The sequence below is a fragment of the Anser brachyrhynchus genome, assembly GCF_964034855.1.
Source record: "Anser brachyrhynchus genome assembly, chromosome: 2".
Taxonomy (NCBI): domain Eukaryota; kingdom Metazoa; phylum Chordata; class Aves; order Anseriformes; family Anatidae; genus Anser; species Anser brachyrhynchus.
Genome location: NC_137695.1, coordinates 81,792,546 through 81,811,626, shown reverse-complemented (window position 1 = coordinate 81,811,626; position 19,081 = coordinate 81,792,546). Strand labels below are relative to the sequence as shown.

At 40.7% G+C, this 19,081-nt stretch overlaps 1 protein-coding gene and 1 long non-coding RNA gene across 4 annotated transcripts in view; both read right to left on the bottom strand.

Annotated features, from left to right (window-relative positions):
* The window catches only part of GMDS (GDP-mannose 4,6-dehydratase), a 409,857-nt gene that overhangs the window by 106,552 nt on the left and 284,224 nt on the right, over positions 1-19,081 (bottom strand). The gene's annotated exons all lie outside the window — the stretch shown is intronic.
* Positions 456-19,081, bottom strand: part of LOC308189350 — a 117,512-nt gene continuing 98,886 nt past the window's right edge. Inside the window, exon 2 of the long non-coding RNA XR_013946313.1 lies at positions 456-19,081. This exon is cut by the window's right edge and continues 42,398 nt beyond it. This is a non-coding gene — a long non-coding RNA (uncharacterized lncRNA).

Genomic DNA, 19,081 nt, shown 5'->3' with positions numbered 1-19,081 from the left:
GACAGAGCTGTGCTAGGCGTCAGCTGTCACTGCAAGGGTCTCACTGCAAGTTAAAATACTCCGCGAATCCAGCAAATGCGATTTCTGGCATAAAACCAGCCACTCAAGGGCCAGCTCAATTCCCCCTCACCTTATTGCTGCCAGTGCGAGCAGATGGGGAGGAGAAGAGGGGCCAATTGTTTCCCCCCATGGTGGCTTTTTGCTTGAGACTCAGCAAACCGCAGTATTGATGTCAACAAGTGCCACAACAAACTCGAACTTGCTGTTTCCAAAAAGCCAGCAGCGTCATTCTAACAAAGCCTGCTTCAGACAGAAGAACATGCAGAAGCAGCATGTTTCTATACAAGTTACTTAATTGCTTAAAGATTTTTGGCTGAGCCTTCTAATAATTTGGCTTACTTTTCACCTTGAAATATTTTTGCCTCTGAGATACTCTCCTGATCATTGTTTTGTCATTTCTTCTTTTTCTTCTTCTTTTTTTTTTTTAAAAAAAAAAAACAAGTTTTCTTAGTAAAAGTCTTTTTTTTTTTTTTTTTTTTAATATAGTTTTAAGCTGCTGCTAATTATCCGAGAACCTAAGCGTGGGTTAAATTTCAGATAACTGCTTCTTAGGACAAATATAGAGTTTGATATAGAGCAGGTATGATACAGACATCCACTGTTTTCTTGGGTCTTTTTTTTTTTTTTTAAATATAGAGGCATCGTTGCCTTTCCCACAACACTGATAACATCTCAGCCACTTGTACATTCTTGTGGTCTGTAGACACTGTAGAGGGTAGGCAAGTCCTGTCCTCTTATGCCTGGATCAGGCTTTTGCACCTAATGGAAAATAAAGCATTGCCTCCAACACTGAAGGTGTTGGGAAAGGATGTTACAAAAATGAGAAGCCCAAGTGATTGAGCAGAAAATGTGTGTTACTACAAGGCAATACAAAAACAGATGCAAGAGCAATTGTTTTCCTATACCAGTATGCAAAGAAAGTCCCAAAATATCCTCACTTTTTTTTTTTATTTATTTAAAGAAATAGCAAGTTAAATATTGCCCAGACATTTGCTGGCTTAAGCTTGAGGGCCTGTGTGCAGAGTATTCACACTGGGACTCCACTCTCTACTCTCAATAACATTATTTCAACTATTGAGTCGTGTTGCCACTGGGAAAATACGCACATTTCAACAAAGAAAAATAAATTGCATTTGTGTTCTCACTTCAACTCCCAGTTTCTCGCTGGAGTAGTGCCAGGCCAGCATTTCAAGGTGCTGACTATCTCCTCCTAGCAAACCAGAACAGATGGAACAGGGAGCGAGGCTGGGACTCGGCAGCTAGATGTAAACACAAGGCCTGCATCAGAGCAAAGCTCGTTTCTCCCCTCACCCTTTCCAGTTTTTGCCTACCTTGGATTTCAGAATGTGTGCATCCAAACAGAGCAGCTGGAGGGAACCACGGTGTACTTGTTTCGTGCCTTGCACTGTATACTGCATAACCAAGCCTCACTTCCCTCCTTTGCCCCCTGCAACCTCAGGAAGGTCACTCCATCTCTCTTAGATGTAGTTTCCTTCCAATGAGACAGGAGTTATCGCCCTTTCAGTGGTGTACCAAAGGCTCTGAGATGGCCCGGCACCAATCCAATGAGGCCCTACAAATGAGGTGAGCTGCGTGCATGCTCTTCATATCAACGCACCCTGCCTCCCTGCCAGCTTTACCAAGACAGACACAAAACCGCATCCGTAAAGGTAACCCTAGTGTGTGTCCACATGAACTAGTCACAGAAGCTAGTGAAATGAAACATTTGGTGGCCGTGAGCAGCAGAGGGAGGGTGTGAAACATGAGCCTAATCGGAACTGGGGAGCTGAGGTGAAGTGGTTACAATTCACATTTGCAGAACAGTTTCTGAATACCGAAAGCTTTCCTCTTCGTAAAACAAAAACTTCGTTCACTTCAGTTCACTCACCGTGAATAATGAACTAGGGAATTAAAAGCTTTAAACCTGTTAAAGAAGTAATATTAACTTAGGTATAAATATAGCTGAAATAATCCAGACAGTTTTATGACCTTACACCCCCAAATGAAGGTGAAATGCAGAATTCTTTCCCCAGGAATAGCGGTAAACACAGCTAACAGATGGAAGAGCTGAATGGAAATTTCAATAAAGTAGGCCACAAAGAAGCGTTTGTAAGTGCAGGGGTGCTCACTTATAAAAAAAAAAAAAAAAAAAAAAGAGAGAGAAGAAGAAGAAGAAAAAAAAAAGAAGGCTAAAAAATGGAACTTTGTTTTATTTTGATAGAGTGCCAAAACAGTACTGCATTCCTTAAAGAGTAGAATAAAGGATTGAGTTAGACTGGCCTTCTCAACACCTCAGCAAAAGCCCCCATGGGTCTCATTTTGCTAGGATGACTATTTATATGACAGGTAAGGGAATAATTTTGTAGGATTCAGTTACACTAGGCCTCCGTGACCTCTGGGTCAAAAGAGCAAATGCAAAAGTGACAATGTGGATAATTGCCTGTTTAGGATAATGGAATACTGATTGAGGGTCAATTATTATAACACCTGAAAGATAAATGAGCTGATGTGAAAGGTTCAGCAGAGATAGCAAACGAGAACTGTCTGCACGCACCATGCCATGGCTAATAATGCAGAGTACAGACTGCGGCGTTTGATAGCAGGGAAGCATATTTCCTGAACTGAACTACTAAAGCTGAGCAGTTTCCAAGCCCTAAAATATTTTAGTTTGTAAAACATGCCATAAAATAGAAATTCAGCTCAACTGCCCAAAGCTGCAGGATTAAAGTAATATTATTTAACATGCTACCCAATTAATTTCCATTATAGCCCTTGTCTGTGCCTCATGTTCCAGACTCGTTCTTTCTTCTGTCTCTGGAGTGAACTTTCCTCCATTGCTACACAAATAAAGAAAACCAGCCTTGACATTTGTGTTTCTAATTCCAAGCACAGGAGAAACACCAATCAAGCCACTACTGTGGAGGGGCACCGTGGTTCAGAGAATTTTTAAAGAACTGCATTTTGCCCGTAAAACCTCTTGAATCTTGTGCACATGTGGCTAGCTCAGTTACTTTGCTCTGCGTTTCTTTTGGGTGGTGTGATAATTGGCAGGCTCATTCCTCACCTTGGTTTCTTCCTACTTCTTGTGCCGAGCAAAAGAATGATACCTTTCCTTCCTCCTCCATACACATCATGACAGAATATGGTTTGGGTTGGGAAAAGGCATTTTTAAGAGGAAAGCACAAGTGATCCCTCTTCAGGTTTACAGGCCAGCAAGAGGTCAGCCACTAGTCACTGCATGAAAGCACATCAACATCTACAATGCTTTGAGGGAGCAATATGCTTAGGAATTGTCCTCCACAGAGGCAGACAGCTAGTGTCCCGACACCTACAAAGTCCACCTCTGAAGTGCCAAAAAAGTTTCCATATCGTATGAAAGGTCCATCTTCATGCGGTATCAGACGAATGAGCACTAAGAAACCTTTCTCCATGAACAGCAGAGCACTGCTAAGGTGATCTGGAAATGAATATTCACATCAAAAGTATGCCACAGCGAAAACTGTTATTAGAAGATCTTCCACTTAAGTGAGATGACAAGGATTCAGGGAATCTTCTGCAAAAAAACCACAAAACTAAATGAAAGCCTCTCCCCATGCTCTCCCAGAGCAGCATGTGAGGACTTTGCTGGCTCTTTCTCTGCAGTCTCTGTGTGAACACGGATCTTGTAAAGAGAAGGAATAAGGTATGTCCCTGTGATCAACAGAATATGTTATAACGCAACAGGCTGCTAAGGAGATGAAAATATGAAACCACATCACCTTCAAGGGGACCAGAACGCTGTACAAATGTACTGCTAAGGCCTAGCACCCAGTTTGGCTACCACAGTGCATATAGATCATTACTTATTTGGGAGATTAATGTTCACGTAGCTACTGTGGGGAAGGTGGTATCTGGCAAAGATAGTAACCTCATATTTTACCATGAATCTACCACTGTAAAAAGTTCCATCTATAATGATTATAAATGCAGTAGTGCATTTTTTTTTCTTTTCTTGTACTGGCATACCGTAGTGTTCCTATTTATTTGTATTCATTATGTAAGCCAGGGAAAGGTGAACGACCAGACCACAAGAGGAGCTCATGGTTTTCATCTCCAGTTGTTTTGATGGGAACAGTGCTACCTTTTCTGTGCAATCGCCAGCTACAGGAAGAGCAGCCTTGATGCTGATCAGGAGCTTCAAATCCACAACGAAACCCCCTCAGCTGCAAGGTGAAGGCTTAAACCAAATCAAGCTAATAACAACCCAAGTGTCCCACCAGAAGCACCCAAGGTAGGAACAACAAGGAAGGAGAGTAAGTCACATGACTTCGGGTAAGAAAACAAAACAAAAAAATCCCAACCCTGGGCCACTGATTGAACGGTGTCTCACAGTGACTAATTTCTGACTAGAACCCTACTGCTTTGGTTTTCCTTTCCCTCAGACAAGATGAATCACTGTGTGCAGGCCAACAGAGAGAAAGAGGAGGTATCCTTTTCCTGCAGCTGCCAAAACCTTCACGATCCTCCTATATGACAAAAGACCATCCGCCTGTGATGAGAGATTTCTGAAACTCATTGAAGTCTTCAATGCTTAAAAGATTATTGGGATCTCTTCCAGTGTGGGGATAAATTAGCTCTTACTCCAAATATGATGTATTTTCTTTTCCACTGCATTTAGCTTCTGCAGGGAGCATACCTCTGAAATGTTCCACATTTCAGGAATGGCCCTCATTTCAGTCTCAAAGCTATTCATCTTCCTTTAAAATTTGCTACCTCTGCGCTTTTGTTATTGAAAACCCTTCATGGCAAGGGAAAAAAAAAACACAACCAAAAAACCACCCAAAAACTTCTACAAGCTGAGCTTAGAGAAAGAGCCACAGACTTAAAGGAATAAATCCCACAGTGTTTTCAGTTCCCATGCAAATGTGTGTTTTCTCTCTCTCTGTCCCACATTTGGGTGCCGGCACTCTGAGAGGGATGCACAAAGGTTTCTAGCAAAGAGACCCAGTGCAAGTTTTGTGGAGGCCCAGAAACTGAAGGCAGGGCCCCCTACGCACGAGGGACCCACACTGTTATCTTGGCAAAGCATCCCCAAGCAAAGCTTGTTCCTAAACCCAGCTGTGATGAGAGACGCTGGACATTTCAAATTTGCATAAGCTGTGCTAACTGTTAAACATGGGCCTGAATTCTCATAAATTACAGGAACTGATTACTACTGTAAAACAGCACAGAGCCTTCCGGAAAGTACCATGCAGTTTCATTCTATACAAGTCCCACAGAGGATTCTTGTTCTGAGGCTGCTTGTACAACATAATCGAGCCTTCAAGAGCAGGTCTGTGCACCACGAGTGAGTAACATCCACCAGGTAAGACATGGAAAGTGACAGTTAAGACTGCACAGATCTCTTAAAAGAAATGCCACTGCTGTATGAATAGAAAAACTAGGTATGAAGGCAATTGATTTGTTAGCACGCACGCAAAAACTGCAAACTGAACATTGCTGTACCAGTGAGACAAATACCTCAGCTACAGAAGAGGTGAGCAGGGATTTTGCAAAGGGTGAGAGGTGGCAGTGCTCTGACGTGGTGCAGCTGCCTTTACAACGGCCACCCTACCTCACTGCCTGTTCTGAAAAGGCTACTACTGTCCCGGAGAAACGCGATGTGCAAGAAGCTCGTAAAACCTTGGACTTGGCTGGTTCTCTCAGGACAAATGTAACATCTGCTAGTACTCTTTTTTCCCTCAAAGTCAGATTCTGCCTCCTTACAACCTTAGTTCCTATCCGTACAACTCTAGAGGGTTGCTCCTCATGCTGCAGGCATCTTCAGCAGGGACCCATGGCCACAGGAGCTACCGCTGAGCGTTGCCTTTTTGGCTTGTGTTGGTTCCTGGCTCTACAGTTCCTCTGCATGGCGTGGATGTTGGCAAGGAGCCGCTCGCCCATGCCTGCCTGCCTGCACAGCACAGGTCTCATCGCTCTGAGCAAGCCCTGACCCAGGAGCCTTTTGCTGCTTCTCCACGGAGGAACAGAAGATTCCTTCCAGAGGAGGAAATCTCACGAAGACAGCTCCAAATCACTGTAAATCTTTTATCAGTCTATCAGAAAACAAACAAACAAACACCTGAAGGGGTCTTTAAAGAGATTCAATAGAGACTGCGGGAAACAAATCTCTGTAGAGTAAGGGGAAGAAAATCTGGAGTAACGGTGAACTAGAAACCTGGGAACTCAGGGTGCATGGATGGGTAAGGAAGAAAATGAACCCTCGAGTGTTTTAAATGGAGAAGAATATCTGCTGTTTAATTAAGAATGAAAGAGGAACATGATCTGTTGTATACAAAATCCAGCTCGAATGGCTAACTTTGGAAGAGGTTGATAGCAAACACATCTGCAGAAACAGCCAATACAACTGAGACAGACCAAGTGCTGAAAGCCAGCAGGAAAAAGGAGACATTCTGCATAATAATGTTATCCCATCTCCAACTAACTTACATAGCTTGAAAGATGGGAATAAACAACAATCAAACAGATCTTTATCAGCGAAGAAGTTGATAAGTCTACTCTGTAAGCTGGCAATATTCTGAAAATCACTCATGGGGATTTAAGTCACTAGATGTCAACTTAAAATAGCCTCATATTTGAGTGTTTGCTGAGTATGCTGTGAATTGCTTAATGCAGCTCTGAAGGAGATTTTGCAGAACAATGGAAAGGTAAAAGGGGCTTTTGCCTTAGGTAGCAGACTGGGATAATTCTTTCCCAATAATTATTTTAATGCTGTTGGGCTTCGTTTAATACCAACTGTCATGGTGCCAGGAGGCGTGGTTTTTTTTTTTTTTTAATTTGTGTTCTCATTACCATTTACATTTCAGTAAGTGCAAAAAAAAAGGGGGGGGGGGATATTAAAGCTTAGACGTCAAAAAAGACTTTACAATGATTTGGATGGTAAGTACCTAAAGTCAAAAGTAAACTTATTGCAAGGAACCTAGAACAAGGTGTTTAGAGCTGCTCAGAAGATTTCTCATTTTCTTGTACGTACAACATCATTGAAAAACATGATGTTTTTTTCCTGTACCATTATGTTTTTTTTTCTCCTGGAAAGAATAATTTTGCAGGCTGTAGCTATGTTACTGAACACAAAACTGAAGCTTCACAGCCTGTGTGATTAAAAACAAACTTAGAAGCTGATTCCTAAACTAAAAACATGCTGTATTTATTAAAAATGGAAAAGGATTGAAGACAAAGCAGCATTCAGTTTGTTTTTAGACAGTATGTCAACACTCCACAATTTCTTCCTTTCTCTTTTTTTTTTCCGATGAACCATTTATATGCTGTTTTTATGCTAAACTACTACCATAACTACACAGGGAAAAGATGCATGCCTGACTCAAACGATTCTTAATCCTCACAGCCCTTGCATGAAACCAAAAAGTTAACTTTAGGCTGCAATCACCACAAGACTTCTCAGCCATCATCATCACAAACAACACAGGCACCCTGACACCTCTCCAATGTTTCATCATACAAAAACCAGACATGGGAATAGAGAAACACATCCGGAACGGCATCCCAGCTTAACTTTGGCACGACAGTTTAATACTTGGCATTAGTTCACGTGACACAATAGGTTTCCCTTCTCATTCTGATCCTTAAAACCTTACAGCACATATGCCCTAGAGAGCTTTTTCCCTGTCTGCCTCCTGTGACCCTTACATGAATGGGGAACCCAGAAGCCAGGATGCACAAATGCAGCTATGAAATGAGGGTTTGCTTTGAGAAGGTTTAAAGAAGTCAGGAGAAGAAACGTGAATGGGACATGCAGAAGGGAACATCTGAAGCCAGGTTTTCTGTCAAGTCACTTTGTGGCATCTTATAGGTTTGGGGGCTATGGTGACTGGGAGAAGACGAAGGAAGGAGAGTGAAATGTCACATTTCAGAGAAAGAACCAAAATATACTTACGTCAATAGCTAAACTCTGATTAAAGGGAAGCTTGCAGGGAGAAACATTAATTAGCAGTATAAGTGAGCACTTGAGACTTTCAAGTTTTTAATATACAGATTATAATGAATTCATCTTTCCTGCTGTTCTTCATGAGGTTAATATTCACAGAGCTCAAAAAAAAAATGGCAACCTACCCCTGGCTTGGATATGTCATGTGAATGCTGAGAAAATCTCTGACAGGGGACAAAGTTAATTCCCACCGAAGGAAACAGTGAGAGCAATAGAAAAAACCTCTGACGCATGGACTTAGATTTTCACTGACAAAAACTAAGGGCTGCTGCCTTCTTTCTTTTTCACAACAGTACCTTTAAAGGGCTTCTGAAACAAGTAGAAGACTGTGACATGAGAGATGGGGTTAGTATGCAGTCACTTATTGAAAAATCTGAACTGGACAGGAAATTTGAAAACAGAAGGTGCGAGTTACCCAGGCATGTCAAGCAGGAGCAGAGCCACTGGTGGGTAGTGACATGCTAACTTAAACTTCCTGCAGCGCTTATTCTGCGATACCAGAAAAGGGATGCCTAGTTTTCCCCTAAAGAGAAAAAAACATCTATTTTAACAATAGTCATTTACTTCAGCAGGTCTGTATCAGTCCCTTTCCTTATTTACAGAGAAGTAAACTGCTTGCTGTTTAGATAACATTCTCTTAGGGGCAGGCACAGCTTATCGGAGCTGCCTGCTGGGAGCGGAGCGCAGGGTACGAACAATACACTTTCCCCAACTCCACTGCCCTGAAATCCGACAACAACATGAGGTAAAGCACAAATTACCTTCTGAGCCTTTCTTTGGCTTTCCTCAGCATAATCAGCAGGGGCTTGGCCCCATTTATAGAGAGAATGAGAGGGAGAGTATGAGATCGTCAACGGGCTCCTCCAGGGACGTGGGTTGGGCATCCTGTCTAGCAATTTCACCAGCCTTTTACTGTGATGTGACATACTCTTCCAATGGGCTTTTAATCCATTCACTTCATAGCAGACACAGACATAAAGCCAGAAGAAGCCAGGGGCAAGAAACCAGTATTTTGTGCCACTCTGCTCTTTCATCGCTTGTCATTCACTCACTTATAACTTATCCTCTCCTGCTGACTTGATCACTGTGAGTAAGTTCAAGGCACACTTAACGCAGGTGAATCAGCTTTTCGCAGTTGCTGTGCATTTGTATGCACACACAGAAATGCTGATTTTGTCATTTGCCTGCCTTAGAGGACCTGCCCTCCCCATCAGCGCCTTGACCTGCTGGGAGCCACAGGAAACACGTTGCAGACAAACTCCACGCAAGCAAATGACACTACATGGACTGCCTGATGTGCCAGTCTTTTTTTTTTCCACTTTCTTTATTTTTCTTTTCTTTTTCATATCATGTTCCAGATCAGGTTGACAGTATTAATTACCATCTTACTTTCCAGTTGTTTTAAGTAACCCGAGCTTTGAGACATCCTTCTGGAGAAGTCCCCAGGTTTCACAAGAAGCCTACTTCACTCCACAGCTCACACCTTTGCAAGGTGTCTCATTGAAAACAAACAAGGGGGAGTGTGTCTGAGATCCTCTAAGGGCAATGAAGGAGGGATGGGCCAGGAGATTTCTAGTACCACTGCCATTAAAACTAAAACACAGGGCCTTTTCTGCCAGAGAAGTCCAGCCCTCAACCCCCTGAAGGTCCTGCAGCAAGGGACACTGCTTCAGGGCCATGAGCACCAAGCGAGGTCAGCCACCCTGTAGACTTCTCCTCTCTGCTTTGACAAACTGTCCAGTCTTTGCTGCTCCTGTACAAAACTAATAAACTTTATAAAACACCAAAATTACCATTACCAGGGGATACATCAATAATCCACGGATTTCTCTGTTGGCTGTGTAGTGGCTTGGTGCACTGTGACCCACCACCCTCAAAATTATAATCCCTTCACTGAATGAGAGACAATTAAAAACAATATAATATTTCAAAGGTCTAAGTGCTCCCATATGGAGATCAGATCTTTAAGTGTTGTAATTTGCCAACTATAAATATTACCGGAATTGTTTTAATGAAAAATCCTGTGCTATTATGTAAATACAGTATTGTTTCCATTCACACTTCTGTTCTACACAAGTATTCCAGATGTTCTACCCACCATCTCTAGATATTCTTTAGGCAAAAAAAATATATATATATATATACACGCACATACACATTTAAATACAAATCTATATAAACAAATATATATGTGCATAAAAATCAACTTAATAAAATAAAAACTAACATTAAACACTAAAGTTTAATAGAGGTTCTCTGGGCATGTCTTAATCTTCTTTTAATGAACTTGCAATCATATAACTCGAACCCTTAAATTATCATGATCCTAAATTGTAATAAAAACAATAATAAAACTTTACTATGAGGTCCAAAACTGTCAAGTGCAAGCGAGAGAAAATACAGAGATGCTAAAGAAACAGAGAGGTCAAGTGCTTCTGAAAACATTCAGGTACTGTACCTTCAACTATATTGCAGCAGGAGGTGACTGGTTACTGCTGTTTTATTTAATAAGACTTCACATAAATTCCAGCTGCTAACCATGTGATAAGTCCATCTCAGAACACAAGGGCTTCTATTCTCCTGCCACAGTGTGATCCTGACTTCTACCCACCTCACCGGGAGTTACAGGCAAACTAAAGTCAGAATAGATCCCGTGGACCATTTTCCTGGGCTCCCATTTGATTATAACGTGTGAGCTGTGTGAATGAACAATCTTTAGATTTAAGGAAAAAAACACCTTATTTTATGTAACCCTGTACAGGGTATGGTACTAATTCTGGGGCTTCACTACACAGCAAGTTTCTGAGTTGCTTTAATGCAGCAATGGCACTTTAAAAAAAAAAAAAAACAAAACACGAAGGAAAAAAAATGCACTCATAAAGAAGATGAAAAGATTAGCAACTCTGACTTGTTCTCTTCTTGCTCCTTCCCACGTTCTCTTTTTTTGCCCTGTATTTCAGTTACTCCAATTTTTTATGTAAAATGTCTTGCGTTTGTCTTAAGGGTCCGATCCTTAGCAAAATACTAAGGGCCCTCAACTTTTGTCTTTCTCCAGCAATTTTACACCAAGAAAATGCTGCTCAGTGCAGCTGCTCCATAATTCTTACTACAGCAGGTGGTGGTGGTTCCACAGCACAAACAAGTATTTCCCTGCATGGGGAGGAGGAGGAGGAGAAGTGTAGTTCAGCCCTGGGACCCTATGAACTGGAGTGGGGCAAAAGAAACTGTTTACTTGCTGGTTGATTAGCAAAAAATTGTTACTTACTTTGTCCCCCTCTAAAAAAAATATATATATATTAAAAAAAATCATTTATTCTGATATTTTTCATGGAAATATTTCCAAACTTCTGTTGCTGTCTCTCCAATACTGTCTCCTTTCTCACAGTTTTTTGTACTCTTGGGTGGTTCAAAATAAAATTTTTAAAACTGGAGAAATGAGGAGATACTTTCCTCCCAGTTTAAATGGAAGTTTGGTAAAACCTATTCTATTAAATGTGATAAAACTGTGATAAAACCATTTTTGAAAGGGAATATTGACTATTAGTGAGTGCCCATTTCAGAACAAAATAAAGGTATAAAATAAATAAAAACAACACTTCATTTTCTCTATACAATTATATGGACAACACCATGTATTAAAGCAGTATGCAGTGGTTTTAGTCTTGAACATTTTTAATCTCTTTGCAATGTTCTTAAAAGAAAACTTAATTATTACTCATAGAGTCTGTAAGCCTTTCTCTGGAGACCTACATCAAGTATCCGTAACACAAGCTGAAACTACTTTTAATAATCGTTCACTGTGCCAGATTTACTCTTTAAAAAGCAAAAGCTTTAAAATCATTACAGCATAAGCATTTAAAAAAAACGTGTACAAATGGCAGACTTTTTAAAACACTAGACTTTGCACACATAAGTAGTCAAGAAAGAATGTGACAGCCTGGGCTGGAGGTGAGTGCACATCTGACTAGGTCCCATGCGGTCACAAAGAAATCCAGACCTGGAGACTCGTCGGGGACATGCAAGGTGAAGCACACTGGATACGCAGGGGTGAATGAACCGGGCAAAAAAAAAAACAAGTCCAGCTATTTGTAGAAATACAAAAAATAAAATAAAAAAAAATCCAGGTGCTGTTCCAAATTCATGTTTCTCAGCCACAACCTGAGACAAGCTACAGCTGCAGCCCTCCTGCCTGTGGAGTTATTTCCAAGGCAGCTCTGCTTTGACTCGGGAGCAGCCTCCACTTGATGCCCTCAGCATCTACAGGCTGGGGGGGCACAGACATTTTTGCCAGGATGGGGCACAATATTCTTTGCATTTTTCTCAGGGTCTGTATGATGAACAACTGCAGACTGTGCAAAGGAGACGTGGAGGGAAGGGGTGGGAAAACTGAAGGAGGCTCACTGAAAGGGTGACCACGGTAGCTTGGGATGATTAAACAAACGGCTCACATCTTTTGATGTTTCCTTTTTTCTAATAATAAGATGGTCATCTGCATGCTTTGCTTTCTGAGAAATGCCGCTTCATTTCTCTCTCATAAAAATGGCCTGTTTCCTCTTAGCAAACAAATTAGAGGAAGAGAGCTATAATAATTTACAGTATATTAGACAGTTATTACTGTGCAATGATATAAAATAGTGATTATACTAAGTGAGAACTTTGGTAAAATTCACGTACTGGAAACGGAAGAGTAACTTCGAGCCTGGTAGAGCACTTCTGAAGTCAAATCATCTGGGGAAACATCTAAATTCCAAATCCCAATCACCTGACTCATTCCTGTAGTTTCATCATGATTATTCAAGCACTGCCAGTGTGTTCATGTCATAATAAATAATGAGGAGGAGAAATTGCAAGGTTGACTTGTGATAGGCACGATTTGGCCTTCCATGCCAATGTATCATAGCGAGACTCTGGGTCTTGCTATCACAACCTCTGCACATACCGAGCATTTCTTAGTACAACTTAGAACAGGAAAATGAAGAGAGATAACTTGTTAGTAGTTCCTGCTTACCACTCGAGACAGAGAGGCAGAGCTCTTTAAAATGGGACCTATTTCACTGAGCTGATAAAAGTCAATTGTTCAACAATGTCACAGCCTGGCATCCGCATTAAACTTCATTTTTATTAGATAATGTGTGTGCTACGTTTTAATGGATGCTAATGTAAATAGATGTGCTTATTATGACTTTAGTGCACTCATATCAGCTTAATAAAGCATTTTTATTGTTGTTTATTGCCACATTCTTTTTCCACTTAGAGTGGTATAAGTCCAAAATTGCCCCCCAGAACACACTGCTTTACCTAGGTGTAAATCTGTGGTTACTTTAGATGGTTATCAGTCTGAAAGGAGACTCTGGCTCACAGAAACTAAATATCACCTTGATTTAAACACTGCTGAGTTTAAGCAGACCGTAACCAGATCCTGAAGAATCACTCCAGCTCAGAAGGAGAGTAGCAATCATTCCAACTAGTGGAGAACTCTATTTCAGTATATAGCCTTTTTTGGGGGGTGTTTTGTGTTTGTTTGTTTGTTTGCCTTTTATATACGGTGGCCATTCAGTCTCAGCTTGAAGCTTCTCTGTGCCTTTTACCTACTCTACCCTTGAGAATGCAGTCAGCCACAGTTCCTTTTCTCCTTCTTGTTTCTGAGGCAGATCATCAATGTTGTTAATATCCCAACACTTTAAAGCACTGAGAATTGTGTTGTACACAGGAACGCATAACAAAGGACCACACAAAGCACAGCTGAAACACAAGTGGACCAGAGCGAGCACAGCCAGGTTTAAAAGGGTATGGCGATGTCAGAGAGCACATTATGGCAAGGGAAGAGAGATAACAGGACCTTTCAGATGCATGGGGAAGTCCAGCGAGAAGGATGTAAGGAATGGGAGAACATACATATCTACAGCTGCAGCTGCAGAAACAAAACTGGCCTGACATTTCACAAAAGGTCATCAGATGGCGAGCGGTCAGAAAATGCTATTTATACTTCATAGACAAAAATGACAGCTCTAGGAACGCTGTTCCCTTGACACAAAGCCGGTGTGCTGGTCAAGAAGAACTCAGTACCAGAAGACCAGGTGCTATGAGAGATGCCACCAAGCTGAAAGCAGAACTTTACTGCAATACTTGCTTCTTGGAGGACACAACCCACCAGAGCTGAGCATGAGAGATCTGAGAGGAGCTAAGCCCAGACTGGTGAAGTCCTTAGCAGTACGTAGGAAGGGAGACACTGGAACAAATTACTCTGAGGGTAAATGAGGGCATGGCTTCATGGCATGCCAATGGCACCTTGGCAACAGCACACGTGCAGAAAATGTTACAGTGCATAAAATAAAATAAAATAAAATAAAATAAAATAAAATAAAATAAAATAAAATAAAATAAAATAAAATAAAATAAAATAAAATAAAATAAAATAAAATAAAATAAAATACATAGAGGCATTTACCAGGGAGCAGCTGAAATGCCTTGGGTATTTTCTGGTAACGCATTCTATATCCAGGACTGGTGTTTTCCCCAAACAGTTTTTCCTTGTGTTAGCAAGCTGAGGCACGCGAATATGCTTTTGCTCTGCCCAGTTATGGATGCTTTGTGCCTTTTTTCCACCCAAGCTCACTCAACTTAATAGTTCTCCCTTCCAGGTCTTCACCGTGACTCAAAATTTATGAGGGAAGTTTTCTAAGGTAAAAGGGCAAGCAGGTGCCTGGTTTCCACTGACTACCAGCTCCTTGCTCCTACATGTGCTGCCGAACATCTCCCCAAACTGGCTCTGTAAGCGCCTGGGAAGAGGAGGCTGAAGAACAAGCAATCCAGCTGGCATCTGCTGCAGCCAATATGCCCACAGAGAGGTGAGAACTTTTTGCAGTGAACTCCCAAATATCCTCTGGATTTCAGCTTCACTACAAATACAAATTTCATGCCAAGTTTGCCAAAAGGTTCACAAAGATCTACCTATCTTTCTGCAAGCTTAGTGCAAATTATGACATCAGGTAGAAGCTAAAAAAAATAAAAGAAGGAAGAAAGGAAGGAAGGAAAGAAGGAAAAGAAAGAAAAAGAAAAAGAAAAAGAAAAAGAAAAAGAAAAAAAGAAAAAGAAAAAGAAAAAGAAAAAGAAAAAGAAAAAGAAAAAGAAAAAGAAAAAGAAAAAGAAAAAGAAAAAGAAAAAGAAAAAGAAAAAGAAAAAGAAAAAGAAAAAGAAAAAGAAAAAGAAAAAGAAAAAGAAAAAGAAAAAGAAAAAGAAAAAGAAAAAGAAAAAGAAAAAGAAAAAGAAAAAGAAAAAGAAAAAGAAAAAGAAGAAAGAAAATAAAAAAGAAAAGAAAAAAGAAAAGAAAGAAAAGAAAGAAAAGAAAGAAAGAAGGAAAGAAAGAAAGAACAACACCAAACAACAACCAACCCCGCTTGTGTTTCTTCTTGAAGTCGTGCAACTGTTGGCAGTTTGGCACCAAACCTCCGAAATCAAACAAAAAATGCAAGACAGTAACTCAAAGAGTATTTCCTACCAACCTCTGCAGGCGAAAGCTGCATATTGTTACATGCCTGGGAACACCAATTTGGAAGGCAGGGATAATAATGAAATACAAAAGAAAGACAGGAAGCTGGGGTGAGAATCTCCTGATGTGCTAATTAATTCTTGATTCATTCTTCCGCTGTAGGCGTATAAGAAACTATTAGGGAATTGCACAAATGTCTATGCAAGCTGTGGGCTCAAATTCTGGTTTCTGTGAATCTGGCAAAAAACTTTTACGCTGACTGTGGCAGAAAAATTATTTAAAGTGATGTAAACGGGAGCAGTACCTGTGAGGCACAAACGTGCCTTACTCTTGGCTGAAAAGAACCTAATAATTTTTAACTATTTTTAAAGTTCAGAATCCTGACTATAAAGTAATGTAGAACATTGGGGAATTGAGGGAAAAAAAAAAAAAAAAAAAAGAGCAGGATCCCAGTAACACCCTCAGTTGAGTGAGCTCAGATTAATCTTTTAAGGAAGTCAGCATTTAAACCAGACTGAAATCAAATTTATTTTTCAGAGGTAGCAGGACTATTGGACAAATGGAGGATGTTGTCAGTGCTTAAGCATGTTCAGTTCCGCAGCTTTGGGAGCTATACCCAGACCTTTTCCTTGTCGGTGGACCGGTGCTGCGCATCTCGTCGATCACAAGGCCTTATCGCTGCATTGCAGTCAGCCGTCTGTCAACAGCACAGAAGGTCACACCTCTTATCTATCAGTAAGCGATGAGCCTGAGAATTTCTTCAAATGAATGATCTGCAGGCCCAAATGGAAGCAGCCACCAAGCGCTGCTTTGACCAGGCCTGCTGTTTTGCTCGCATTCCTCCTCCCAATGGGGATGAAGCTCTGAATTCAGGCATTAGACCTACCATTGACTTGGAGACCGCGCTAGTCGCGATGCACCCCGTGCCTACACCTGTAAATATTCTCATTGGCACAATACTTAAATGCCACTACCCCACAGCACAATTAACAACTCCCAGGCAAAAATGTTTGTATTGATTCCCCGCTCTCACACCTACACAGCTACTGAGGTTCTGCCTCTTCAAGGAAATACTCTGTGGCTGAAACCAGGGCTGCCTCAGAGGCAGCATTTCACTTCCTCAAAGACCTACCAAGAAGCCAGCTTAGCTATGCCCACACAAAGCTACAAGTGCTCCCAAAGTCCTCGGGAATCCTGGCTTTGGCATGGTTTTGTTCTGAGGTTCTCTTCAGAGTCTCAAGGGCCTGAAGAAACACATCTATTGCTGTGCCCTGGGCCCTGGCAGAGCCCTGAAAACATCTCCTACATCTCACAGCACACAAGCATGGCTCTCACTCCACAGAACTGTTTTGCTCACAATATCAAGAGAAAATGTCATTTTTTTTCCACAGATTCTGCCATAATAACTTCCCAGAAGCCTACTTTCTGGCACCGTACTCCTTTCCTGTAAAGAGCCAGTTTTGAGCTGAAGCACCAGAAATGTCTCCTGAAATACCTATTTTGAAAATACTTCCACTGGATGACTACTGTTCGAAAATGTAAACAAGGATTATTTAGGCATCTTCATAACATGAGGTATCCTTTAGCACAGTCACATGTTTTCAAGTCCAATTTTAGGGATGCTTCCTGAGATTAATTTTAGCAGCAAAAGCAGATGGTGTGATGTCCTATATTTTTGAGATAAATAAGAGATGGCCAGATAGGGAAATGTATAACACAGAAGTCTCTTGAATTACATAATTACACAAGCATGCATGTATATGGAATCACATCTAGGTAAAATAATGCTGAAAAAAGGCCTTTTTCATCTCCCATCTATCTCATATATACATTATATATAATGTATTTTTGTTCACATATAACAAACAAACAAAAAACCCCACTGAAACCAAACCATCTACCTTTGAGTATTCTTTGTCCCCAGTGTTCAGCAGCAAGAATTCAACCAAACATTCTGGTTTTCTCCCATGTCTAGGCAACTTTCCAGAACTCCTAAGCTTAACAAGTGAGTTTTAGTCCTGTCTAGTTACACACCTTTTTGTTACTCATCTGTTTCCTTCCTGCCTCACATCTGGGCAAACTACAAAACCAGTTGCAATCAGAGACTCCTCACAAAAATTGTGCTGTAGTGTTGTAAAAACATTGATAAGGTTACCCCAAAACCCTGAGAAATGATAATATTTTAGGGATCTAGAAGACAGACAAAGGAATTTGCAAACTGAGGTGCAGATACACCTTTATTTAACCAACTGATCCCTCATTCCAAATAATTTCTTTGACTCAGACTTTTCTAACACCTCCTCACCTGACCATGTAAGAATGCAAAACACCATTCTATCAAATTTTACCTGCTTGTCCTTTGATTCTTCTGGGATCTGATTAGCTCTTGTGTGGATATACAAAGGGTAGCGTGCATGTAAGCTGACAAAAGACAGAAAGAGGGAACAACCTACATAGCTCAAATGAAGAAAGTATTTCAAATCAGTTCTTCACCTTGGATCAACTCTAGAAATTTGGTGAGAACCAAAATCTACACAGAAACATAGTACAGCTAGGGAGTTTACTTCATCTCATGGCTCATCTAGTTTCTTTCTTCTACTCTTCCAGCTTTCTTATCAGGCTTCCATGTACCTGTTTCACTTTTTGAAAGTCCTGTTCCAAGAAAAAGCTTTCTGTTTACAGACCACATGCCTCAAAACTGTTTTTTATGATGAAGAAAAAAAACCCAAACACTGGGAAAAAATACATTTCTCTATATCCATTCGTTTCTAAGATACTTCTTAATCTTTGCGATGGTTCCCTTCTAATCCAAAACCCTTGAGGCATTTTAAAAGGTAAATGAGTGATTAGAGGCATTCCTGATGTAATTTATACACTTTGTAAACCCTAATTGTTCTGAGTCAAAGATTTCATTTTTCCCAAAGTGCCAAGTTTGGGAAGCTTGAAGGCGCACAGCAAGATGTATCCCATTGGTCAGACTGTAACAGATGCTGGCCCACCTTGGTGGGTGTTTTGCTTCATCTTTTAAAATGTAAAGATTTCAGTTTGCCAGGGAATAACTTCAGTTGTTGATATGAAAGCCATCTTTTCGATTACTATCTGAAAAGTGCTTTTTCATCAAAAAGAAAGTTACATTTTGAATTTAAAAAATCTTGTCCAGCTCTAATGTTAGGTCATTGCCTGAAGCCTTTCTAGATGCTTCTAAAACTTGAAATATCTTAAATCAAGGATGAAGAGTGCAAATATTAGCTCAAGTAATTTGCTAATGAATGGTAAAAATCAAAGAAAACCAGCTACATACATAAAATGTACGTCACGGATTCACTGACTGCTTGATGGCATAGCACCGCACTGGATTTTTGGTGGCGCTTGCTTGGAATGGCCACAAAGCTCATGTGTGGAGCTCACTCAGGAATAATATGTCCATTCTAAACTCTGAGTGAATAGTAGTCTTCATAGTTTGTCATCACATACTGTACGTATTCACGCACAAATGACTAAGGAGAAATCTTTGCAGGCACAATAAAGCCATGCAAGTCAGCAACACT